The sequence below is a fragment of the Aythya ferina genome, assembly GCF_964211825.1.
Source record: "Aythya ferina genome assembly, chromosome: 8".
Classification (NCBI taxonomy): domain Eukaryota; kingdom Metazoa; phylum Chordata; class Aves; order Anseriformes; family Anatidae; genus Aythya; species Aythya ferina.
The window spans coordinates 31849188-31876185 of record NC_140304.1 but is presented as its reverse complement, the minus strand read 5'-3'; the positions used below and the strand labels follow the sequence as shown (position 1 = coordinate 31876185).

The 26998-nt window shown below is 45.3% G+C and overlaps 1 protein-coding gene across 2 annotated transcripts in view; it reads right to left on the bottom strand.

The window, feature by feature from the left end:
- The window catches only part of PDE4B (phosphodiesterase 4B), a 180882-nt gene that overhangs the window by 77540 nt on the left and 76344 nt on the right, over positions 1 to 26998 (bottom strand). The window lies entirely within an intron of this gene.

Sequence of the window (26998 nt, the reverse complement as noted above, 5' to 3'; positions counted from 1 at the left end):
GTCAGTCCTGCAATTATAGCTTCAAAAAGGGAATTTCCATCTCCAAAAGTCATGCTATGTTATAAGTGCAATGCAGATGTCAACGCTTTGGGGGCTAACAAACTGCCACCCCCACAGTCACCCCCACGTCCCTCCGCAGGCTTCCCATCCCTTTGCACCAAACAAGCTGAAAATGTTCACAATTTCATGAGGCGCACGGGAATTCCTAGGCAATATGCTCCTGGTGCCCTAGGTGATCCTGCCCTTTTCTGCTTTTCCTTAGCTCTCAGCCTGGCACATTGAAATATCAAAAAAAAAAAAAAAATAGCCTTCAGTGTGATTCTCGTTGGTTTTGTTGAAAAAGACCAAACAAATTCACTGTTCACTTGGTCGCAGAAGTTTCCGTGTGCTGCTGCTTCTCTTCTATCTACTCAGAATCTACTGAGATTCTGCATTTTCTGCCCCTGCTCCCCTTTCTGCAGTATCTCATTTCACGTTTCCAACCCTCCCTTTCCCTCGAGCACCCTGAACTTGATGTGGATAATTGCAGGGAACACGGCAGTAATGAAACGCTGGCTGGGTGGTAAGGACCATGTCTTTCTCTTGTGTTTTTTTTTTTTTTCTCCTACAGCTACTCAGACAGTTGAATAATTATCCCCCATTAGAGACCCAAGTGAAAAACCAACACGACACACACGAATGTTATCCAAGGCTACGCTCAGGAGCCACTTTTCCCTTACCTCTGGGTCTCGTCACGAGTGCCCTGCCTCCTCCTCCCACACCACCCCTATCCCACACCCTTTAAAAATCATCAAACTGCTCATTTTGATCCTTACCCAGTGGGTGCCATAGCTGCGTGTTTAATGTCTATTAATTAGGGCTCTGCAGGCCCTATTAGAGATGAACCCTAGCCCCATGGGTTCACCTTGGCCACCCCAACGCCCGTGCTCGAGGGAAACACCTTGAGTGTGTTTTGTGAATAACTGTGGGGATTCTCACAACCACTTGGTAGGAAAGCAGCACAGAACATTTCTCCCGTCTTTCAGACAGGTTACATAAGGCAGCTATTGTGCAGCCGGAACGCTTTCACGCTGGCTTCAAACACTCCAGGTCCTCCAGCACTTTGTTACCTTTTTTTCCCCTCGATCAGCAGCAGATTGCTGCAAAGGCTCGGGAATGTTCTCCGTCCCCCGAAGGTACAGGTACAGTGGCCTGAAAAAAGCTGCCTGATATTTTTGATATTTTGAGACGAATCAGAAGCACAACACCTTTATCCAAATGTTCGCATTTCATGGTATCTCCAGATTAAAAACCTTATACACATTCAGAAGTATATTGGGGTTTTCACTCCAAATAAATAAGATATTAAAACACCGAGATGAATATTTTGTCTTCCTCCCAGGTGTTAATAGTGGCAGATCAGGATAAAGCACAAAAATCCTATCTTATAATCTGAAAGCATGTAAATCATGCACCTGTCAGAAGCAAACTTCCCATCTCTTGCTGCTCCTGGTGTTTTATTAGCTGTTTTGCAGAGCAGCACTGACCCTTCTGCAAACGTTTGCGTCGTTGTTTCTTCCAGCACACGCAACTACCAGAGGCTGATTACAAAGCTGCCCATTGATTTGGAAGGGATGTGATTGCCTGGGCACCAAACAAGCCACTCGGCCATGCAGAAGGTTTTCATTCATTCTTTCTTTCTGGCCACGCTGATTCATAATGATGACATCCTGATTTGCAATGCAAATCCCCTTTTTCCTCTAAAGTAGGCTGCCCAAGGAGCGCTTTGCCTTACCAACCCTTACCTTAAATACCAGCATCTTCCGTGTAATACTGGAAAATATTCAAGAAACACAATCATAAAGCATAGAGCCACTTAAAATGATTAACTCATCAAATGTAAATTTACGATAATCTGTTTTTCTTTAATTCTTACATTGTGATCACCAAATAACGAGCTATTCCTGCCGTAAGCTGACCTGTGCTACGCACAGACCCCAGGCAGACACAGCCATAAAGCCCCCCGGGAGCAGCTCCTCTTTTCAAAGCAGACACTTCTCCTCCAGCTGTCTCGCGAGCACCTTCCCTCCCCTCTTCCCGTCACTAAAACCCTGTTTTCAAACGGGGAAACTTCAAGCGAAGCAGCTTGATGTGGGAGAGGAGGTGTTTGAAAGGAAGCCACGCAGCTGTGCTGCACAGAGCCGCCCAGGTGCGCCAAACGCGCGACCTGGCTCTTAGATTCTACCGCAGCCCAAAAAAAGCAGCATTTACGTAAAAAAAAATGCATTTACGTAAAAAAAAAAAAGCCTTTGAGCTGAGCAGGTGACTGCTCCGGCATTGAAGCAGGCAGCGTGCTTTATGCTCCGGCTGGGAGCAGGTACGGGAGGGAACAAAGTGCAGCTCCCTTCAAAGGGAAACCGAGACTCGGGCGGGCTGCTGTGCGCATTTGGGATGGTTTCAGGTGGAAACCAGCGCTCCCCAGTTCATCCAGGAGCCAAAGGGGAAAAAAAAAAAAAAAAGAAAGAAAAGCTGGAAAATGAGCTCAGTGATTCTCGATCTGTTCTGCAACTTCACAGCGAGCCTTTCTGAGAAGTTTCCAACAGAAAATAACGCAGCGAGCTGGTGCCAGCAGCGCGTTTACAGAGTGCCGTGTTCTTCAAGACCTCCTCCAGGTCCCGGTGCTGACCTGTCCCACAGCCCCTCTGGGACCAGTCCCACCCACCCCTCGCCAGCAGAGCACAGGATGGCATTTCAGAGGGCATGATTTTGGTAACAGCACGCCAAAACCTTAAACCTAAACCTTGTACCTTCAGGGGGCTTTGATTTTCTATTCCATTTTGGCTACTTCCAAACTCTAAAGCTTTCTCAAACCAATTTGTGGCAGAGATGCTGCAGGGGACGTGAGCTCCCACGGCAGCGTGCGAAGTGCCTGAACCAAAACCAATAATCATTTATCTGATTGAAACAGAAACTACGGCAAATTTTTCAAAATGAGCTTTATGCCTAACTCAAAATTTATCAGCTCTCGATGCTCCGGTTCTTTTGAGATGCAGCTGCTGCATTACCTCGGTTGGTAAAGAAACACTTGCTGATGGTTGCTTTCTGGATGGAATTTGGTGAAGTAACACAGAGAAGGTGCTGTAGGTGTGTGTATGTCGGGATATCACCATTGGCAATTAGAGGTGAGGAATCGCAGGATTAAGCAGCAAGGTATTGAACATCAGGAGGCTTCCCAAGCTTCTCCATCAGTGGAACCAGCTGGAGAACCAGATCCCGACCAGCAGCCTGACCCCAGAGCCTTCTCTGCCCTCCCCACCACTTCTGCAGGCCAGGGAGATGAACTGAGCGGTGGGCCTGAGCACTTGTGAAATTAAATATGTAAAACTGGAGTGATGTTTAGGTACCTGTGAACAGGGCACAGCACTCACCTCGCTCGGGTCGTGTTGGCTTGGCACGCCTCTCTCCCAGCACGGCTGTGTGCGTGAAAGGAATCATTGCCTCTCAGCACAGGTCACAATATTATGACTTATTACCCTCAACACTTTATTTTCGTCTTTTTTTGTCTTCCACCCTTTAAGCTGCAGCGTTCGAGAGCATTAGCTTTCATAGCTACTTGAGTGAAGAAGGGATATTTTTACATTACGGCAGTTTGTGGTAAAACAAGCAGACGACAATTTGGGAGTGCAGTACTTAAGGAGCTATTTCCTGACAGGAGACGAGGGAAAGCAGCAGTTTCCTCAGGTACTCAGATTGCTCCTTTCTGCTCGCTTCCCTCATGCGAGCTCCCATCATGCTCTCAATTTCCTTTCAGCACAAATCCATCTGCATGAAAATATTTTAAAATATTTTCTATTCCATCCGAGTTCGTGACAAGAAAAAAGCCCCAATACAGACAGGGAAATTTAAGTGTGTTCTCTGTGCTTCCCCACTTGCTACCAGGTATTTCACATCTGCTGTGAGCCATGGCCTTGAGCAGACACGATCTGGCCACCACATGCTCAGGGCAGGCTGGTGCCAGCCCAGCAAAACCAGCAGCGAGGCCACAGCTGTGCCACGGAGCACAGGGATGGGACATAGAGAAGAGGCTCGCACCTACAGGTCCAGAACAAGGTCTTTGTACACCTTTAACATACGTTACAATCCCCAATTTTTGGACTGTCACCCTGAAGAAGACAGTACGATATTTGGAACTGCAGTCAGCAGGGAATCTGCATTTTCTCTGACCCCTTCTGAACCAGTTTTCAGAAGCTAAATCAACCCCGCCAGAGTTATCAATGTTATGATTTTGTTTAACGCATCATTCCCTTGGTGTATTGAAAGTTCCTTTTCAGTGAGAAGTCTCCTTAACAAAGAAGTAACTGATATTGACAATAGCTGTTTTTTCATATTGAAATGACTCTCATTTTAACTTCCAATGTCAGAATAATACGCACGTCTCCACCTAATTCATTCAAGCCAGCAGACTTTGTGCGAAATCCGAACACTAATACTTCTGAAACAATTGGCAAACTCCATGAACGTGCCATGGGTACACCAGAGAAGCACGCTGTGAAATGCACACAGAGCACAGAGCAATGGTTTGCTCGGAGCCAGGTCCACGGAGGGGGAGCTCTGGGGTGGCACACAGTTATCAAGAGAAAAAATAATCAATCACCAGAGAAGAATTGAACCTGGTGAGCACCTGCAGGACAGTGCGCCCCAGGGAAAGCTCTTCGCAGGCAGCCCTTGCAGTTGTGAGCAGAGGACACAAAATATGTGTTGTACGACTGCTGCAGTTGCTGCAGGGAGGTTCCCAGCACCGTCCCCAGAGGTGCAAAACCAAAAGGCAGGAGAACCACCCCTCCAGCAGGGGATGGGGCGGTGGGAAACCAGCTATGCAAAGACCGAAAGGATGGACCTGAAGAGCCACAAAGCAAAAGGCCTTCTTACAGTCCCTGTGATTTTTATTTTCTGAGTTTGTTGTCCGAGTTGACCCTAACTAGAGAAGAGGGATACACAGGCAGAATTTGAGGGGATTCTCCTTTTGCTTCCAAGCAGGGCACTTTCAAAACAGAGCCCCCAGAGCAGGCTACAGGCGAGCACTCTTCCCAATCTGCCATTTCGACGTGCGCCCAGCAAGTTTATGTAACACAGCAGCACAAGGAGCCTTCGCCCAGATAACACAACTTCTCCTGTCATCATTAGCAGCAGTGGGAAGGCATCTAACTCCCAGCGCTTGTGCTGCCCTGGGCGATGCTGGCACTACAGAACCTACACAGAACCTACACGCCTCTCCTGCCGTCTCCCTGCAGACGAGGCTCCAGCTTTAAAAATCCCAAAGCGCCGCTCTCAGCTTGCTGAGCCCTGCCAGCAAAGACTCTGCAGCAAGCCGGGGATGTCGTTTTTCCAGAGAGCAAGCTCTGCCAGCCGATGCCCTGCAGAAAGCACACATCTGTTTCGCTGAAGTTCGGCGTTAGAGCAGCACTTTGAAAGAGAAAAAGGTATTGCACATAATTTAATGCATATTTATCAGCTTCAAATAGACAAAGCTGATTAATCCAGCTTGTCTGCACGATTCAATGCTGCATGTAGAACCGGGTGCACCGTTTCTGCAGACAACAGGGCTGAAATGAGGTGCTTCGACCCCAGGACTGCACAAACCATGCCCCTTGGCCTCTGGGACTTTTCTGTGGGCTGCTCCTGCCTGGCTCTCCGGATGACCTACGGGATATGCTAAAAAAATATTATTCCCAGAACAGATTTCATTAAGGGGTTTCAGTCCTTCAAGAGACTTACTCATGCAGCTCAGAATAGTGCACGCCGCAGCCCTGATTATTTATCTGCTGTTCACTGCCTCCTGCATTCGCCACCCTCCACGTGTCGCAGGCACGGGCAGAAGGCACGCTCCTCCTATCTGCTTCCCACTTTAGGGAAAACACAAATGCAACTTTTGAACATTGGCATCTGGAATTTCTAAAATTTGTCTGCCCGTTGTGATGATTTTCAACTACTGCTCCTGTTTCCCTGAAAAAAAAAAGAAAATTACAGAGGAGATGACAAGGCGCCTGGAAGCCACTCTCTGCACTCCAGCGCAGAACACGTGCCCACAGCAGACTTTTGTAGACTGAGACACATGACAAAGCAAAAATGTACCTACCCAAAATACACCCAAAATTCCCTTATCTAATATGGAAACTAAGAGCAACATGTAAAAAAGGAGCTGCAATATAAAAGGGGAGGTGCGTTATTTTAGAATAAAGCGTGCTCCCATGACACTGCACGTTTTTTAAGAGCACTTTGAAACACGTGAACAGAGGAGGTGCTGCTGAAGCAGGCTGATGAGTTCTGTGATGCCGGGGTTAGCGTGCTGCCTCTGGACCACTTCTTAATGCAGGCTCAGGAAAACACAAACCCAGATGTTTTTGGAGAAAGGCTCCGAAGACGCCGCGGTTACCTTACGACACTTTTATCTCCCAGGAGCCTGGTTATGGAATTTTCTTACAGGAAACATTTTATGCAACGAAAGTGCAGTGCATTTGTTTCCTTGGAAACAAACCCTTTCAACCTTTATCGCACAGAATCTTAAGCAAAAGAAAACTCTGTAATTAGGCCCAAGGTCTAGCTATTTTAAGCCAGCAAGATGTTAAATCACAACTATTTTATTAGCAATAGAACACAATGAAAACACGCTTACCTCAATTATGGGAGTAGTAAGTCTTCACATCAACCAAAACAATAAATCCATTGAACTACACCAAGAAATATAATGACTTGCCCATTTAACAGAATTTGGGAGACTTCGATTTGGCTATGCTGTGCACCGGGATTGAAAGCAAACCTCTAAGTGACAAACAAAAACGAAGCAACAAATAAGTAACATTTATTCATTTAGGAGACTTCAAAACCTTGAATAACCACCTGTGTGCTGCTGTTAGTGCTTGTGAAAACAGCATTTGGCCACACAGGCTGAAGCTCTATCCAGCACCACCGACCTGCACTTTTGCTGTCAGTACTTTACCCAGGATCTCGCATGAAACTCTGCCACAAAATCAGAACTAGCACTGGTAGCATTGATCTTGGCACCCCCACCCAGACCAACAATGCACCAGGAGTTCAAGAACCAAAACACTGTACTCAGAGAAAGTGGGCAGGTTTGTCCACTACTATTATTAAACATGTCTGAGGAACTTCATTAAAAGGAACTAGATAGTTCAGCTTAAATATATTGGATAATTCTCTTCTGCTTATGATTCCTTTATGCTTTTCCTATGGAAAAGTTCCGTACAACTTCAATTTAAAAGATGCAATTGAATTCTACAAAAAAAAACTCTGAAAAGATGCTATGAAAACAATCATATACTAAATTCTACTCTGAAGTTAGTAGTTTTTCCTAAAAAGTTTTAAAAGATTATTCTCTAAGTCTGTAATTTTACTGCATTCTATCATTCTATTGTTGATTTGAAGAATTTTAGGAATTATAAAGTACATTTGCTAAGCGTTGAGCAGATTATAATGCATCAAAACATGATTCCTGTTGAATTCTACTACTATGCTACTTGGGGGGAATGGATGATAATAATAAAAGAGATTCAGGGAAGTTTAACCTCGTGTTCCATACAGCACAACTGAGCCCAGCAGCAAGAACAGCTCACAGCGCTTGGCTTTTCTTTGCCATTCTCTGGAGATTCTCTCACTTGCTGCTGATAGATTTTCCCTTTCCTTGTATAAATGTTTTAGAATGAGAAGGATTTATGCTCCGACCATCATGGCTTTTTGATTAAACATTACACCGCGGGGTTTTTTCCACAATAAATAGAGCGATTTTCAATAAAAGGCAGTGTCATGACACTTCTGAGCTGAATCAGTTGAGCAAACAGAGGTAAATCACAGGGAAGGGAATTTTCTTCCCGCTTGCCCATTGGAAGTCTGGCAAACCGAGCTCCCCATGAAGCGTGCAGGTTGTCAACTTCTTTAACTGGTGTCTGGCTGGCACCATGGCAAGACTTTCCAGAGGCTGATTGCTGCCGAAAACGCCGCGATGCTCCCCACCTGGGGCTCCTGGCTTTGGGGGATCACAGAAGAGCTCACTTGGGCTCGCCGTTGAGTAGGGTTTGGATGTGGGAGGTATCTGCTTGTTTTCACAGCTGGCCCCAACGTATTGCCACAAGCAGCAGCTAATGTGACATTTCTGTTAACCAGAAACGAGCTCTGCTACAGGAGAACTCTCCTAGGCTTAGGACAATACAAAAACAGGCTTTGGGCAGGAACCATCATCATGGGGAAAAGACAATGAGCTCACGTGTAAAGATCCTGTTTTAGTCTGCTTGGAAAAGTTCTAGAGCCTACCATTTCTGCAGTGGTCAGAAGCTGCCTGAGATGATTAAATCTATCACAGTGCACGAGGAAACACAAGTAGCCTTGAAAGAAAGCTGTTCTTCTGCTGGAGAGCTGGGAGGCCATCTGCTCTTACCTCTACAAAAGCTCTTCCTATTAAAGACCAGGATTTAGAGAGACACTGACATTACACGTGTATTAATAGAGCCAGGCTGAGCAAGGTTTCCTACCTTGTGGGTGAAAGTAGCTCCCTGCACAGTAAGCACTGCTTCGTGTTTAGGTCGATTTAAGAAGAAACAACTTCTGCCTCCTTCATTCAGATGTGCCTTCTTTCAATGGAAAGCCAGAAAGGGACACCTAACACCTTCCATATTTTTGGTGCTTCTCTCTATTATTCATACAGCAACTGGAGACCAGTGTACTGTTAGAGACGTGTTATCAATGTTTGCACGATCGACAGCAACTGCATAACCCTAAGCTGCTGCAAAGCCACCCCGATGTAGCACGCCTGCAGTCATCACCAACAGGCAGTTGTGAAACGTCCTCTGCTCACATCCCAATCCTCCTGCAAGCAGGGGATCGCACACTGCCTCTTTATAAAGGAAGAGGAGCTAGTTAAGGCAGAGTGATGACCTTTTCAAATGTCAAAGCGCGGCTGGTTGGGCGCTGTGAGCACGCACCCCTGCCCCAGCCCCGGCACTTCCATCAGGAAAGGAGTCAGCAGAAGGGCCAGCCAGTCAAAATACCAAATATTGCTGCAGAATGCAATGTGTTGCTACTTTTCCCAAAAGAGCAGGTTAGATATTAAATTCTCTCTCTCTTCTGAAAGCGAGACTGACTGACACAGCGGCAGAAAATTCAGAGATGGATCTAGTCCCCTAAACGAGGCAATTCACAGCTGATAAATGACACTTCTCTGCCTGCCTAAGAAATGCTTCATTAGAAGTTCAGCTCAACCCCTACTGTTCAGAGAGAACAGATCCACTTACTCAGAGCCGAGCTGGATCCTAACACCTCCTAGACAATGGCTGTGTACAGCTCTCCGTGCTGCACAGCCACCCTGCCTGCTGAGACAGAAAATTGCCTCCGTTGTCACAGAAAATACATACACCGGGAGGCAGGCAGCGTGGAAACTATTTTGGTTTTGAATGATGGGAAGATGGCTTTCTTCGTGTTTTTATTACTCCTCCAATCTCCAGGGTATATCAGACTCTAGCAGAGGACAGCGTTACGCAGAAGGGAACGCGTTTCATCAGCAGCATGCGTAAATAAATGTGGTGGAGGGCAAGGTGGGCCACAAGCCTGTCGTCGCTCATTTGGAGCACTAGGAACAAGACCAGCCCGTGTCAAGAAGATGAAGCAACTGTACTTGCTTGTGTTCTCACGTCAGGTTGCAAAGTCACCGCGGATCCTGGCCTGTGGTCCGTCAAGAGCTCCGCCACGGCCTCAGACGTGAACGTCAGAGAACCTGCGAGGCTTCAGGGCTCAGAACCAGCGTCCGCAGCAGAGTGGAGTCATTTGTAAGGTGAATTTCTTCCTGACGGCTGGAGAATGGAAACTTGGCCACGGCCTGACTTTTCTCCAAGTCCACTGCGGGTGAAGCACATCTGGGATATATTAGTCTTCTGCACGGGTCTGTTTAGACGTGAACGCTGGACCAAATGGCTTCTAGACCAGTGACCATGGGTTATTTTTACATGAAGAGCGACCAAAAGCTGTTCTGTCTGATATTAGCTGGGAGTTGTACCTTGTGAACAGAATCCAAAACCAGTTAAATGCCATTTCTGCTAAAGAAAACACTTGCATATAGATTAATGTTTGTCTAATTGTACATGACAGTAATTCCAGGGAGGGGGCTTCAAGTGGCACTAAGGAGGCTGAGGGGCTGTTAATCTCACAGCAGCCCCTCCGTGGAATTTCAGCTCCACATGAATAATTCAGCTTGTGTAAAAAAAATCAGCTTATTATGTATTTTATTCCAACTTTTTCATTATGAAGTTTCTCCTCCCCATGGCGGCTCACTGCTTTCAAAACAAGAAATTTATTGTGCTTTCAGTCCGATTCCTCTCATGTTGCAGGTTTTAACTCTTTACCAGAGGGAAGCTGGTGCATCTCAATGCCTTTGACTTCAAGGGGACCTCTTCAGAGCACCTGGAAATCTGTCCTGGAAGGACTAGGAAATGAGAGGCTGATATATCAGCAATAGCTGGGAGATCTGACTGAAGGCAGCCACAGAGATAAATTCATATTTTGCTAACAAATGTTTACCATAACTGGCTGCATTTCTCCAACACAGCACTCAGGAAGAGTAGGGCACATAGGAGCTGCGATAATACTTGTTAATAATAATCCAAAGTTCATTTAGAGTATAGGTGGATAATTAAGAAAGCAGTGTTAAATTAACTCCTGTTAAACGCACTGGTGTTTGTTGGGAGAAGTTGTCAAAGACACTGCTCGGCAGCCACTTTCATTATGAAAGGCTTTCTGAAAAGTGAGTGTGTTACCTCCAGCCCCGAGGAGAGCCAGAATTGGTCTCGGCACCCCTGAGGGACCTGCTGGCCCCCAGGGGACGAGCTCTGCCTCCTGCCAACGCCAAGCTGGGCACTGCCTGCTCCAGCCCAAAAAGGCTTTGAACACATGGCCAAATAGTTTCTTTTTCAACAAAGCACAGAATTGGCTTAAAAGTTCATTTACCAACAGAACAAGGCCGCATCTGCTGAAGCACTCCCTTGTAGGTAACAGAACATCAGGGACCAGTCGTGGTTTCTGAGTGAGGGATTAGATCTGCCACTGCAGATCCTTGATGCAGCACGAGAAATCCACGAGCATCCAAGAACAACAACCACAATTCTACCAGTCATCTTCCAAAACTCGCCTTCAACAAGCCCAACTTCGCCCCCACGCACACAAAATTGATCCTTTCATGCAGTACACACACTAATCACTGTAAAACCCCATTTCCCTCATTGTCCCGGTAGCTCATTATGAAGTTCATTATGGTTTCGTTATGAATTTCACAAAGCTAAAAATTAGGCACATGTAAAATGCTGCCAAAGTGTAGTGCTTTAATACTGAAATGTTATACGAATATTGACAAAATAACTATGGACAAATAAAAAAAAAAAAAGCATGCAAATTCAGAAGAATCAACTCCAAGGAAATCCTGTTTCTGCATCCATCCAGGACTGCCACAGCCTTATTTACCACCATACCTAGCTCCCACCCCAACTCAGCTTGAGCCCACAAATTAGGCTTCTCCGATCTGGCATCCCCTTGCAGGAAAGCTCAAGGTATGAATCCCATTGAGCTTGGCCCCACCACGCCAGCGTGGAGGCCTTGACCATGAAGGAGCAGAAGCAGCCACTGCCGTGCAGCACCAGCCACCCCCTGCCTCCGCTGAAACAGCCACACTCCAAACATATTTACAGCTAGTTGGAGTTTTTGCAGAAAAAGTCTTTAGTCGACCAACTGCGATAACAAATTGCAAGCTTTTTTCATTTGCAAAAATTTACTGGAACTGATATTCATTATTTCAAACATGAGTAATAAAAAAAAATGAAAATCACATACTAGGAAAGCATCAAAATGACAGTGGCAGCAAATACATAACTCCAAAATGAGAATTTACTCTTTATAATGTAGCAGAGGTCTTTTTCATTGCAGCAAAGCAGTATGTAAACTAATAATTTAATGTGCAACACAAGGTGTGGCATAAATTAAGAATTAAACAACACTTTCATACCCAGAATAAGCTTTACATGATATATGCAAGCATAAATTTAATAGACAGTTCATCTGGAACTGCACAAGGATGTGAGTCGATGTAAGGTGAGGAATGGGTTTACCTGAATAAAAATTCACTGCCCTGATGTGGGGTGCATATAACACCCACTGAATGTCTATGGAGAGCCACAACCAGAACTTACAGCAATAACTACAGGTAAGTACGACATAAAAGTTCATCAGGGAAGACACTGACACTAGTTAAGACAGCTGCGAAACAAAAGATGGAAAAAGTTGTCCTGCCTGCAACCAGCCCACTCCTGGGTCATAAATGCAACCACAGAGGCTGAGCAGATACCAGCTGAGACAAAGAGGCTTAGGTTGGCTCCTCCTCTCCTCTCCCGTGTATTTATTTCAAATCTTTACAGCACAAATATACAAATACCTACATAGGACAGAAAAAAACTGTTGAATAGTTTACCTCATAGTAACAAAATACATTCCAAATCAGCACCTAGTGAGAGTTATCAAATGAACAACTGAAGACTTTATCAGCGTATAGTGAAGGCAGGCAATCCATGGAAACCCATGAATGCATTCTTCTTTATTGAAAATCAACAGTAATTCAGAGCACCCTCTTGCATATCACAGTAATGTACATCACCATCTTTAAACTTTCCTGAATGTCCCTGCTGCTTTTGTATTCATGGCATTGCATTATTATTCTGAGCAATTCAGAGCTCTTTTACTGTTTATATTTATTTTTCATGAGCATACACGGATCGCATAAGTAGAAAGAGTGAACTTCACTTGAGCAAGGATACATTGCATTGAGCCAATTCAAAAGGGAATCAAATTAAAGCTCACAAACCTGTGAATCAATTTCTTCTGGCTTTGGTTGTTGTATTTGATGCCTCATCTGTAAATCTGGAGGTGAGAACACTATGGGATTTCACAAATGAAGGATTTTCTCTGCGGTACCATAAACTTTTCATCTCTGTTACTGCAACAAAAATATAGCAGCAGAAAACAACACTAATATGACTCCTCTGTCTGCCTCAATTTGGGCTTGTAAAACCAGACTGGTGCCTAGACATCCCCAGATAAATAAGAAAGCAAACTTTAATTTATATAGTCCACTGGTCTTCAAAAAGAACCAAGGACAAACGTCCTTGGAAGATTTAATGTTAAACATAGAAGTACTGCTATACAGTTAAGTATAGTAGTAAGTAAGTGCCCAGTAGTGTCTGGGCAAAACAGAAAGAGTGCTGGTCGTCAACTTATTAGGGAAAATTGGGAAGACGCATTATTCTGTAGGTATATTACGGAGATCTCTCTTTGTTTTATTCCAATGGATGGTGCAGAGTTAAATCAAAGGATGCTGTTGAGAAGAACCCGCAGGAAAGAAGCAGTTGGCACAGACAAGTACCTCTACAGGGAATTCCAGTAGGGCTTGGGAGGAACACAGGGGGCTGCAAAGTCTCTGCCCAGCTGCCAGGAGAAGGACCAGCCCATTCTCCACAAAGGGTTCAAGTCCAAGGAGCTGCAGATGATTAAACCCTCAGCCTAAGAGCAGAGACGCAGCGAGCAGTGACACTGGGATAAACACAGCGTGGAGCAAAAATGCGTTTCTGCAGATGTGCCAGAAACAGTTAAATCTTTGAGAGAGAGACAGAAAGCTGCAGGCGAGCTCCAGGTGAATATCTACAGCGTTTTCCTGCTGTTTGATACCTGTCTCCGAGCACTTCATTTCCTTGGCAAAAGCTATTTGCATTTACCAGCTTGTCTCTGATCTGAGGTGCTCGACCTGCGTGTGACAAAACAGGCTATGTGGGACGAATACATCGACTCAGGCTCCTGACTGGCCTGCATGTGACAAAACAGGCTATGTGGGACGAATATATGGACTCAGGCTCCTGACTTGCTGCCGAGGCCACCTCATGGCGCCACGGCCCCACAGGGCTCCAAGGGCTCCGGTCCCCGGCCCAGCGCTGCCACAGGGCCTGCTCCAGCACAAGAGATGTGGGCCTCAAGGCCAGGGAGACCCACCACAGGCCAACCCCCCTTCAAACAATGCTTTAACCTTTCAGTGAAAGCCATTTAAAATAGATTCCTGACTGTCCATCGTTAGGGACCAGTGCTAGGCCCGTCACACCCAGAGGCATTCCCTCACCTGAAGCACGAGGCAGCGGCAGCAGGGCCGGCCGGGGTCCAGCCACCAGGTTAAAGCCACTCTTCTGAAGGCCGTTCAGTAAAAGCCATCCTTATTTACTGCCTCTGAAGCTGGTAAGAAGCCGAGGCGACGATCCAGCCAGCAGAAACAATGGCTGAAAATGAGCCACTTGCCCCCTATCAGTCAAGTAACAGCAGTCTAAACATTTTAAATACAGCGTTCGCCGAGGAACCCATAGTGACATCTGTGTGGGTGTTTTAATACAGTTGGTAAATAAAATGTCTTCAAAAGATCTCTCCAAATGTGTACAATGGAGACCGCTGAACAGTGAATTGCTGACGGAAAGGGGCTTGTGAGCTTCGGTGGGATTCCACCAGGAAACAATAAAATCTGTATTACAGTGTCTACCCCCCGCAGCATCCTGCAGAGACTGAGCTCGTGGATAAAAATACACCGTTCTGCAGCAGCCGCCAGACTTACCCAGGAGTCTCCGGTGAAAATCTGAATTGTTTTATTTTTTTTTAGAAAGCCTTCAGAGCTGATGTCTGCTTTCCCCTTAACCAAATCAAAAGAAGTATGAACCAAAATAAGCAACTGACATGTATTGGAATTAATATTACAGTGATAAAAATGCAAGAAACTCAACTGCCAAAATGAGCGTCCCAGGCTCAGTGCATATCAGTGGGCTTCCAGAAGAGACAGCACAATACGCCTTCATTTCTGTACGTATATGCTATAATTACTTTTCCATTAAAGTACTGTGTTGTTTGTGGCTTTGCATTGGACAAAAACAGACTTCTCAATACAATCTCGGTACATTCATGGACCTTTCTGCTAGTCCAAAGCTCGCTATGCACAGGAGCCAAGGAGAAATCTCTCCACCAGCAACGAGCAGCACAGAGAAGGGGGTTAAATCCCCTGCTAGTGGCCCAGCTCAGGGTGGACCGAAGCTCTGCAGCTGCACAGGGGGCACTGCTGATGTCTTTAACCTCTTCTGCTTTCTTCTGGGGGCAAAATACAGATGTGACCTTTTCCAGCAGGTTTGAGGTTTGTTCTGGGGCGCTGGAAACCTCTGTGGTGGTGCGTGGGCACCCTCGGACTGTCTCTGGCATGCGGCTGCAAAGGGCTAAAGGAGATGACTCAGGTGCTCTCTGGCTTCCTGCTGATCAAGACTGCACTAGAAAGGCTTCTTTGCTCGGATGGGATCCCTGCTATGCTCTTTGTTGCTGTGGTTTAAACAAGAAAGAAAACTGCCTGCAGTCAAGAAATCACCTGCCTGGAAAGAACAGGACGTGATGCAGCTCCAGGCTTAGGTCGCTGAAGGATGCACTGAGAATACTGAGTCGCTCCCAGGGGCCCGACTGCCACAGATGCTAATCGAGAGGAAGAGTTGCCATCAGCTAAACACAAAGTCTCCTCTGAATTAAAAGTTGGTGGGCAAACTACAGGCTAGGAAGCATAAAAATGCTGTTGCCATGAGCTACAAAAGTTACTTTCACATAGACTGAAGCCCAGGTGTCAGAAAGAAGGCTCTAAAAAAGATATTAATTTCTAGGAACCAACATATAAAATTTATTTATATCCTCTTACTAGAGGCAAATCTAATACAAAAGTAGAAAAACAGTGGAACACATTCTGATACCTTTACTGCCAACTCAGATAACAGCATTAGGTTTCAAGCAAAACAAAATGTCTCATTTTTTTCCTTGCAGCCTGCCTTGCTCCAGGTTACGCATTAACCTGCTGCATTTGGGAGGCAATAGGATTGTGCCGCGTGTGGGAGTCAGCAAATTAGATTGCAAAGCTTCTTTGAAAACAGTCTTCGCACAAAGAACACAAAGAAATTAAAATAACGTAAATGATTAAATTGGATAAGATTTTCCTCAGTTTTCTGTATTTTTCCACGCAGGTATCAGTTACCACCTGAACAAAGATTGCTATGACAGCGTTTTTAATTTGGACAGATCCTCTCAATAATTACATATTCCTACATTCGATGGTAATTCTATATAAAAATCTAGTTTAAGAGGTAATAGTGGGGATCTATTTTTCACCTCACTTTTTATGTTTAAGGCAAATGATCGGGATGTAGCCTGCCTTTGCCTCGCAGACCTCAGCTGGCTGTGAGCACTACCCTGCAGCCCAGGCATGGAGGAAACCCCAGGAAGCCCACCTGAATGCATTAGGCATGCAAGTTAGTCACCTCTTTGGCTAGTTGGTACCAAGATCCACTCCTTCACTGCCTGCCAGAAACTGATGAACACCTATTTGAAATATTTGCAGAAAAGAGTAATGCTGGTTACAGCCACGACGGCGTGCAACGTGAACTACTTACATGTACATCTCCAGCCAACTTTCCCATTTTCTCCTCTATTTTCTTCTCTTTTCACAGCGATCCTTTGAGACCATTTTTCCTAATGGTAATAGGCAGGAGCTTGCAAACATTCCAGCTGGGCTGGAGTACGAAATCAGATTAGTTCATAGCTGCACAGTATCTGCCCTTTTCCCTGAGATATCTGAGCTGGCCAGTACGAAAGGCCAGGCTCCAAGGACGCTGCTGGGACCCCAGAAGCCACAGACTCGACACATTTGGGGCTCCAGGGGAACTCTGGAAGGCTCTCACCCGAGCCCAGGCCCCGCTAGGCCAGCTTGCTCAGGACCAGCACCACGACCTCCCCACCTCCTTCTCTCCCGGCGGCCGTTCAAACCCATTTTTCTCCACCAGTGCCGATGTTCCCCGTGGATCTGCTGGCAGCGGGGAGCTGGTGGCCTCGTCGCTCCAGGGCCTGCCATGCCTCGGGCTCGGCTTCTTGGCCAGGTCCCCCCGAGGCCTTTGTGGTTTCCACCTCAGTGGCACCCAGCCTGGACTGTCACACGCAGTAACCCAATGAAACCATCGGAATTTGTGCCTTCCTGTCAGCCTACATGTTTTTAATTATTTTCTTCTCGTTGTTGATTCAATCTATGCTGTTTTGCCTTCGCTTGGAATTTGGTTTTCATTCCAGAAATCGCTGCTATTTTTAAAAGTGTACTCATCATTCCCATCAGCTCTTTATGAACAAACAATAGACTTTTTAAATATTCACTGTATCATCGGAATTGATTTTAATTTGAACTGAAGCATAGGGATCATTTATGTTATCAAAACACATTCATTTTTCATGAGGGAAGTACACATCTTAAAAACACGGACCTTAAAAAATACTAATGGCTTAGTGAACACCCACATAACAGCAATAAAAAACATGTACCCTTCAAAACCATGATATAAACGCTTTGTTTTAAAAAATATAATTGACTCTCTCACTAATGCCACTAGATATTTCCATGAAGGACACAAGAATAATGTACCACGAATGAGGGGAAGATGTTATCCACCCCTTTTGTCTGGCAAATACTCAGGCTGACCAGAAGCACTGAATGACAAGGCTCAGTGGCACCTCGGCCGTGCATAGATCCTGGGCTGGCCAACTTGGGAACAGATGGGTTTGAACGGACACGATTAGTCCCATGACCAAAAACAACACCAGATTTAACTTATTTTGGCAAAAGTCATTTGTTTACTCTCACAAAGCACAGATATACATCAATCCCATCTGCATATACCAAAAAGAAAGCAGGAGGCGTGCATTCCCTCTGCATGCACTAGCAAGGCGTTCGGGTTATATCTCCAAAGCTTTGGGCATGAATTATTAACCACCCTAAATGCAGGGAACTTATGCTAGCTCATACCACTGCCCTGCTGTGCCTGGACTTTTAGTTTCCTACTTAGGATGTACTGCGTGGAACTGCTCCCTTCCCCTTCACCTCTCTGGAAATGGAAGAGCCACCACAAACAGCCCTGTCCCAGGGACAAGACGGGGAACCAGAGGCTGCTGCAAGGCCCTGGCAGCAGCTGGGGGCCCCTGGGGACACCTCAGTCCCTGGCAGCCCTGGTGCTTCACTCTGGGTCGCAGTTTCAGGGAGGGCTCCCACAGGGCTGGCCACTTGCACCATGCTCAGCTACAACCTCAGGCTGCCGGACACCTGGGTGAGGCCTGTCGACATCCTCCCTGAAGTTATATTTAAAAAAAAAAAAAAAATCAGCCAATAGTTGTCTAGAAATACCTCTCATTTGAGTCTACAGAACAAAAACGCTCTTGCACTCAGTCTATTCTTTGTTAAAAATAACAAAACCAAGACAAACGTGCTGTTGCGGGAGGTGATTTTCCTTCCCCCGAGTTTCACGAAGAGCTCACAGGGGCAGCGAGGCAAGCGGCGAGTCGCGGCGATCTGCCCTCCCCGCTGCATGCAGGCGCGTGAGTCACGCCTGATGTCAGGGACATGCATATTTATTAACCCATCCGGAGGCATGAGCAATGAGTGCTGCTAATGAGAGAGGATTAGGAAATTTTATCACGACGTCTTAAAGGATGATGGCAAACATGCAAAAACCATCCAGGAAACAGGAATGGGCTGGGTGCACCAAGTGATTAACAAAATAGATTATGCCAATTAAGTAATGATACACAAAAGAATTATTGTTCAGGAGCATGGGGAGGACTTACTTATTTCTTTCTATGTTTTAGCAAAAAATGATCTTTTTGAACTACAGATGGAAAAGGTAGATTGAAAAGAAGTAAATACTTCACAGGAACAAACCTGCATTTCATGAAAACCATTCCCTATAACTGCAATACAATAAATTAAAACCTGAAATTCAAATCCCTGCTATTAGTTCTAAAAAGATGTGATCCATTTCTTTAGGAAAGAGGCATTTTGTTTAGAACTAACACAGAATAATGCTTTTATAATTCAAAGCTAACGCATTTGTTATACGTAAGATCCGAACTGAACAGACTAAGAGAAAACAAAGCCCTCCGAGAAGGTGTCATTGAAACCCATCCTTCATTTACATGACGACTTTCCGGAAAACAAACAGCAGGCACAAGCACTTGTCAATATGATTTCTCCCTTTCACATCATAGCTTGATAACTCTTCTTCATTGCTCCTGGTATTTCCTATCTGCAGATCTGCTCAGCTGCCCCTCGCTTTCTGACGAGGCCACCAGATTACAGCAGATAGAAGAACAGGAATTTCTTCATCGACAGATTTTTCCTGAATCTGCTGAGCATTTTGGGTTAGAAAATATCTCCCCAGACACTTTGGGAAATTAAGACAGAACAGTTCCCCGAGGAGCATTATTCATTTTTTGTCACGTAACCCACGTCATACCCCAGTTGCAGCAAGAACTCCTCACTAGCGCTGACGCTGCCCTGCAGGGACGTGTGTACACCAGCGGCTTCCTCTGGGTCATTTATTCTATCAGATTTATAAAACCCATTCAAAAGCTTCTCTAAACTATTCGTTGCTAATAAAACTTCAGAGCGTCAATTGCAAATCTTACCGAGATGTACAGGCTGTCGGCTATGATGTGTTTGCATGGTGGATCTCAGGGGCGGATATAAAATGGCTAAGCACAGGAGGTTTTATAAACAAGCCGCAAACGCTGTGCAGCGTTACCCTTTATTCCCTGGGCTTTGCCAATTTGCTGTCACAGACGGGGAGCAGCCTGTAAATTTTTAAATATTCTTTCCGGAGTAACAGAGAAACAACTCAACTCCCACCAAAATGGAAGGAGTAATTGAGACTTGTATACAGGAGAGGTTTTGTTTTGGGTTAAAAACCCTCTGGATGGGCTCCTTAGCAGCTGGGGGCTTGTGGTGGGGGGCTGAAACTGCATTTATTGACCCGACGGCCCACAGTGGCACACACCAGCAGGGACGGCGGCGCTGGCAGGGATGGCTAATGGCATCCTCCTCGTGACAGATGATAGAGCTGGAGCAAGAGATCAAAAACTTCACCAAAGCCCTCAGCAAGAAAGCGTGTCCTTTCTACCCAGCATCTCTAACCGCACGGTTCTGCTAAGCCTGAGAATGGATGAATTTCATTCTTAAATGGAAAATGAGTTGCTTCTCTCTATATTGCGATATTTAATCCAGACTTTTTTTCCTAATAGGTAAGATGAATAGGGTTAGCCCTGCGAAAACCTGATTTACAGGGACAGTGCAGACATTCCTGGTGCTTTCTCCTCCTTACCCTCTGCCAAGTGCTGTAAAACAGCCCACGTGTTGCAGAAATACGGAAAGGAAACCCTGACTGTCTTGTGACGTCTCATTCTGGAAGCTGTCGTGCCATGCAGACGTCACGGGAGGGATTTTCTTACCCACATGCCAGGAAGGAGAACAACTTTTTGTTCCTGACACCCACCCCCTGGGAAGACGCCTGCAGGAGGAAGCCTAACACGAAGCGCCACCTCTCCCTACGACCTCGTGCCAAAGCCCCGAGGCACAGCGTACTGACATTTGGTCAGCACAGGGAACACGGGGCCTGACAGCCCGAAAAGTCCCCCAGGGATGAAGGGACATCTTTGTTTCAGGGCAGCAGCAGAGGAGGTCGGCACATTCCTGCTTACACATGCTGGTGGGAACCCCCAGGACATTGTCACCCGGCCTCTGCATGGAGAGCAGCTTGGGAAGAGCAGGAAACCTCCACGTACAGCCTGGAAATCTGCAATTATTTTGTATTACTTTGTACCTGACAAGGATTCTTGCTTAAATGCCACTTCTCCTACTTCCCTGGACTTACTTCTTGCAGACAGACATTCTTTGCAAGCTCTGTTCAAGGAGCACAAAATTTACTTGATGCGATGTTTAACGTAACGCTAAATATTTAACGTCTCCTGCTAACAAAGGGAAGCAGACCCCTAGAAGACACAGTACAGAAAGCAAATGTTTTGGTGACAGTGCATATAGGAATAATGTTGTGTTTGCGTGTACACTGCTAGAAATAATTGGGATATAAACATAACGAGCAGTGACGAGCAGCATGGGAAGCGGCATCTGGCAGTGGGGTCAGCTCCAGACCAGACTACATTTGATTTTAAAAAGGAAGATAGAAAAGAACCACGACTTTCTGAAAATGGCAAGATGGATAAAAATGCATGAAAGAAAAGGCGACCTTTTAAGAGCATTTAGCTAAATACAAAGACCAGTTTCTATGCGGCATTTTCAAGGTGAATTTCTGCTGCTCCGCTTACCCCAAGGGTCCCTGGGTTCCCCAGAGGGGAGCACCCTGATGTGTAAGGCCACCTCTGCCTCCAGCCGGGCAGGATGAAAGCTGCTGTGCAGACTGAAGTGGTCAACGGGAGGCTTTAAGTGGTCAAAAGTCAAAAGGAGTGGTCAAAAGAAGTCTGTTGCTACCAAGAAAGATGGAAGATAAACTTCTTGAATTTAGTTTGCCTGGACTATGTACCTCGGCGTTTGGAGACCTTACAGGCAGAGAAAACCCTATAAAGTGACCATTTTGTGTATCTGCAGACAAATAATGTCAACAGATAGAATACACTTGGCTTAGTGTAAGAGAAAATGAACGGTTTTGCTTTGAAACATAAAAAAAAAAACAAAAAAAAACACAACAAAACACCGAGATATATGCATTAATGTAGGGTGCCTCTCAAAAGGCAACAACTGATTTAATCATATTTTTCTCTGGCTCCAACGTTCATGCCTATGCTTCCAATAAGCAGTGCTGCCTAATCATTTCAAAAATTTCCAAGCAACCACCAGTCCAAATACACACTCTGGTTATTTATAATATCATTTGCATATCAAGTACATTTTAAAACGGAAATAAACTTTCCAACACCCAGTGGTGCTGGTGTCACCAGTGCATGTTCTCTCCCAGGAAACAGAAACCGTTGTCCACAGGATTCATTTAATCAAAACCTAATTAGCATTCAATAGCAATTCTTTAGAGCCTTAACTGTGTTTGTGTCAACAGCATAATGTCCACGTCCCAGTAATTTATCCAAGTGATTTTGAGAGCCATTATGTATTAAACAATACAAAGAAGAACCTCAAAGGTATCTGGTATTTTTCCTTTTGCATGTTTTTTTAAATCTAAAAATGCTGAGAGTTTCTGGAGCCCTTCTGCTCTCCTCTCCTGCTAAGTACTGAGTAAATACACGGGTCTCTTACTGGATAAGAGATCGTTTTCATCTCACTCACTTTGAGACCAGTTAACGGAGAAGTAAGGGGAATATCTTGGAGGTAAACGAAGCCCTGCATTTTTCAGCTGCAAGGAGATCTTACCTTTTTACATTTCTTGTACGCAACATTTGCTCCCGCGCTGAATCTCGTTATCCAGCAGCAGCCTGGCTATTTTTCTTTTTTGCATTTGCCCCCTCTCTGTGTTTTATGCTAAATATTGTAAGATTGCTGTGAAATTATGGTGATTCACACCTAGATGACACACGGAATTTCTCATGAAGAAAGGTGCTATATATGCATTTGCATTTTTATTATAAAGCCTAAAATCTCCACTTTCCCTGAAATGGCATAAATATTACATATGGCTCTTACATTTGTACACCTACAAAAGCAACGGAAAAAATAAATGCAAGTAATGCTTTATGGCAAGAAACATCACAAACTGCTTGTGCTACTGAAACCAATTATTTGTAAAGAGCACAGCCTGACATCGAACTCTCTTATGCCTTTAATTACATCATTTGTAATGAAGACCCGATTATGTATAAGCATAGGATGACATTATTTTTTAAATTATAGCTTAGCGCACAAAAAAAAAAAAAAAAGTCTACGCTGGATCACTACCTTCACATATAACCCTCTTACATTTTATGAATGAGCACAGTGCTTGGGAGAAGGAAGCAGAGCGGAGTGGATAAACGTGAAGCCCTGCACCCTTCGCAGGATTATGTTAATGCACGGGGAGCCCAAGCAGTGCCATTGTTTCGTTCAATTTGTCGCACAAGCTGTCGTTGTTTTCTGGTGCTGTGCAAACTTCATGGAAAAGCAAATCCCTGCTCCAAGACACTTGCGCTAATGAGCAATAACAGAAGGTGCAACCCAGGCAAAAATCCCCCCTCCAAGCCCTGAAGAGAGGCTGCCTTCATGCGCCTCGCCCCTGGCCTCTCCGGCCTCCTTCTTTTCCTTGCGGAAATCTGGCCAAAACAGATTTGCATTTGGGAACCTGAAAACTGAAAGGCAGCATAGCACTAAGCACTTCTGTATTTGTGCACTTTGGCAGACTACTTGCATTAAATCTTGTTACCTGTCCACTGAAACTTGAGTGAGCGCTTAGAAAGTCTACCCCATAGCATATTCGACTTCACAGTCATCTCCAAATCTCTCTCAATTAACAGCCCCGTGAGGCTTTAGTCTCACATTATGTTCATTGTGTCTGAGACAAGAACTCCTGGCGCTTTTTCTCCTGATCACAGAGGAACTGAGAGCAGCCTCGATGGAAAATCGTTCCCTTGGCATCAGGTTCCCTTTGCACGGTGACAATGACACTTCTCCATCCATCTCAGCGGACCAGGCACTTGACATCCCATAAGAACAGATTAGCTCATCGAATGCTTTATGTACAGTCAAGTCAAAATAAACCCATTAAAAGAGAACAGTCCTCTCAAAACTGGTAGCAAAGAGATGGAGCGACTGGGTGACTATGGACACCAGTGGGCACCTCTCCCATTTCATTAAGCAGCGTGTACTACAGTGAATTGGAGAACCTGAGCACACAATATGCTCTATTTTCCATCTAATAAAAGCAGAGAATATGATTATCATACCGACAAGTTCAGTAAAAGCAACACTGATCCCTTCACTCAGGGCTGCTTTCACCTGTCGGGGAAAGGAAGGGAATGGTATTTTCTCAACACTTGGGGAAACAAACAGACAAGAAAAAAATTGCATAATTTGCTTGTTTATCAGACTGTCCTTCAAGTTATTCTCTGTTTTGCCTTCATTTGCCACCTGCTTTAAACTCCCTCCTGATGTTTAGAGCAGGGCAAGGAGCTGTCTGTGCTGCTCTGCCGGGGACAAGCAGCAGCACCGCCGTGTGCCCCCCTCACTGCGCTGCTCGACATGGGGCAACAGGCTGCCCTTGGGTGAGCCGGCAACGTGGGATCTGGATGTTACATTTCAGAAGTAAATGGCTGATTCTGCTGACCCGTTTCTCATTCTCACCTAAGGATACGATTCAGCTAGTCTTTGACATTAAAGGATTCCGTGCAAATGACGTGGCTCCTTGGTAAATCCTTTTTTTAATTTAAAAAAAAAAAAGTCTATTTCAGAGATTTCCTTCAATAAAGAGGTGAATGATATTAAAACACAGTCCTGATGACAAGCAATTACAATTAAAATTATAACGGGATTTTAAGCCGGACCAGATGCTTGTTGAAGGGAAAGAAACAATAGTTGTTTTCTTAAGAAAAAACAATTCTCTGAATGTCCATGTTTCCATAGAGACAACCTCTATCCTTTTGTGCTTACTAATCTATCTTGGTCGATCAATACTTTATGGTAATTGTTTCCATGGTAATTGCAACTATAATAATCCCCCTTCTCCGTAGAAAAGGAATATATAAAAGCAAAAACAAAACAACTTGGGCAACACAGACTGCGTCTGTGGAAGTGGCAGCACAACGCACGCCGTTATCTTGATGAGAAGTTAAAATTTAGTGCTCGACTGACCCAGCTGGAGCTCACGGCTCAGGTGCTGAAGCTCCATCACGAGCTGCAGGATGAGGATGCAGAGATGCTCCTGCCCAGCATGGGGCTCAATCCTGCGCAGCACGCCAAGGAAAATAAACCACCAAGCACTCAGCACTGGGTATCACCACGTGTGTCTTGGAGAGCAGCCCCAAGCCCTTTACCTGAGCCAGTAACTTCCAGAAATGATCATGGAAATGTGCGTTACCGTTCCGCTAAAACCAGCAATAAATAGGGCGGCGATGCAAACTTCGTGCTCCTCTTGGGTCAGTAATTCAATTCCAGTAATTCATCGCATGACATTGTATCTTTGGTAACATTATTTCCTGGCTGTAAATTTTTCAAACTGGCCTCAACGCGTAGCTCTGCCTTTCCAGGCTTAGAAAAAGGATCTACGAACGTTACTGCCTTTTAGCAAAGAACGAGGCGTCACCCCCAAACTGGTATTTCCACGCGGTTAAATCCCAAAACAGGCGGGTAAAGGTAACATAAGGTAAAATGAATTTCATCAATATAATGATTAGCAATTAGCAGCTAGCTAAAGAGGAAATTACCTAGAATACTTAGGGAAAATACTCCCCCCAAATTAGGATCAATTTAGCCATTCCTGATCGCTTTCCAATTGAAGCAAGGAGAGCAACAGTATAGAAATTAATTATGTTGATTATGTACTTGATTACAGCGGATTAAAAAGCATTATACAAGTGCTGTTCCCATGGCAGTGCGAACTGTGTCAACACTTCACAGACCTGTGCCATAACAGCTCTGTAACTCCAGCCCGGCTGCATCTCCCTCTGCAAACACGAACCCGGTCAGATTTATTTTCCGTCTCGGCCAGGCGAGGATGAGCTGGGTGCTGGGGCTGTGCATCGGGTCTGCTGTATTTATCCAAGTGAAACCGGAGCGTGAAGCACTCACCAGCCCCAGTTTACATTTGCTCGCTCGTGGTGGCTGACACGCATCTGCAAAGCCCACGGCTTAAAACAAAAATGAATGGAAAAAAATACAAAGACAAAGCTCACTGGGCAGGGAGGCAGGCAGGAATGATCGATTTGTTTGTGACATCCCTGACACAGTTCCCCAGAGTGGCACAGCGGGTTAAAATCCATGCTGGCAGGGTCCCTTGCAGGGGCACTGCTGCTGGCATGGGTGATCAGCGGGAGTTTTGGGGTCGTGTTCCCGTCCCAGAGCCACAAGCTCTGCACAAATCCCAGCCCCTGGCCACAGCACAAGAGAAGGAAGCCAGCAGTGGCTCTGCGTGAGCCACACCAGGTGACAGCATCACCTCAAGCACTGGCGGAGGGACCCAGGGCTACGTGGGACCAGATGCGCCGAACCGGCTGCTTTGCCTTCTACATCATTTTAAAAGGTCGACGCATGTTTTAAATCCACAGCTGATCTGCAAGAATGCAGAAAAAAAACTTCACAGGGAGAATCCTGCAGGCAAGGAAAAGGCTAATTCTGCTGTACCAACCACTGACCTGCTTCCAGAGCGGAGTTACCAGCACAGCCCCGCGGACGAGGAGCTGCCAGCCCCAACACGTCAGCAGCACCGCCGCAAGGGCTGACCCCTCGAACTGCTCCTGCAACGTGCGGCGCTCAGCACTGCAACAAGGAAAACGTGGGCAGCGGGAAGATTATGAGCCATTTTCGTGACTAGCTTCATGCATATTTTATGAGCCATTCTCTCGAGACACCATACCAAAAAATTTGTACGCTCTTTTTTTCCCTCAATTGCTTCTGTGATCCAGAACTGTTTTGCAGAAGTGGTTGCAGCTTGGTAGGAGGGCAGAGTGGAAATGCTTGAATTGCTTGCCAATTCTGTATTTTATATTTTATTTATATATATATATATATATATATATATATATATAAATATACACACACTTCAAAAAAATACCTGCCGTCTTACCGGCCTGCAACCTGACTGATTTCCATGGGAAGAAACAGAGAGGCATAAAGAAGGAAACCACTACACCCCATGGCTGACAATGGAAACGTTTCCATAAATGTAGGGAGTCTGTAAAGATTATAAACATAAAAAAGCAATGAAAGCACATAATCTTTATTTAACCAAGTATCTTCTAGTTCCTGAATTGCTTATGGCAAAGGTCTCATCAAAAGTCCCCTAAATGCTCCAGGAGGTAGGACCGAACACTGAATTTTGGATCTTTTAGTGGGTCAGAACAGTGCCCGAATCCTTATAAATAACAGTTAGGAAAGGTTAAATTTACAAAAAGTTGTGATTTCTGT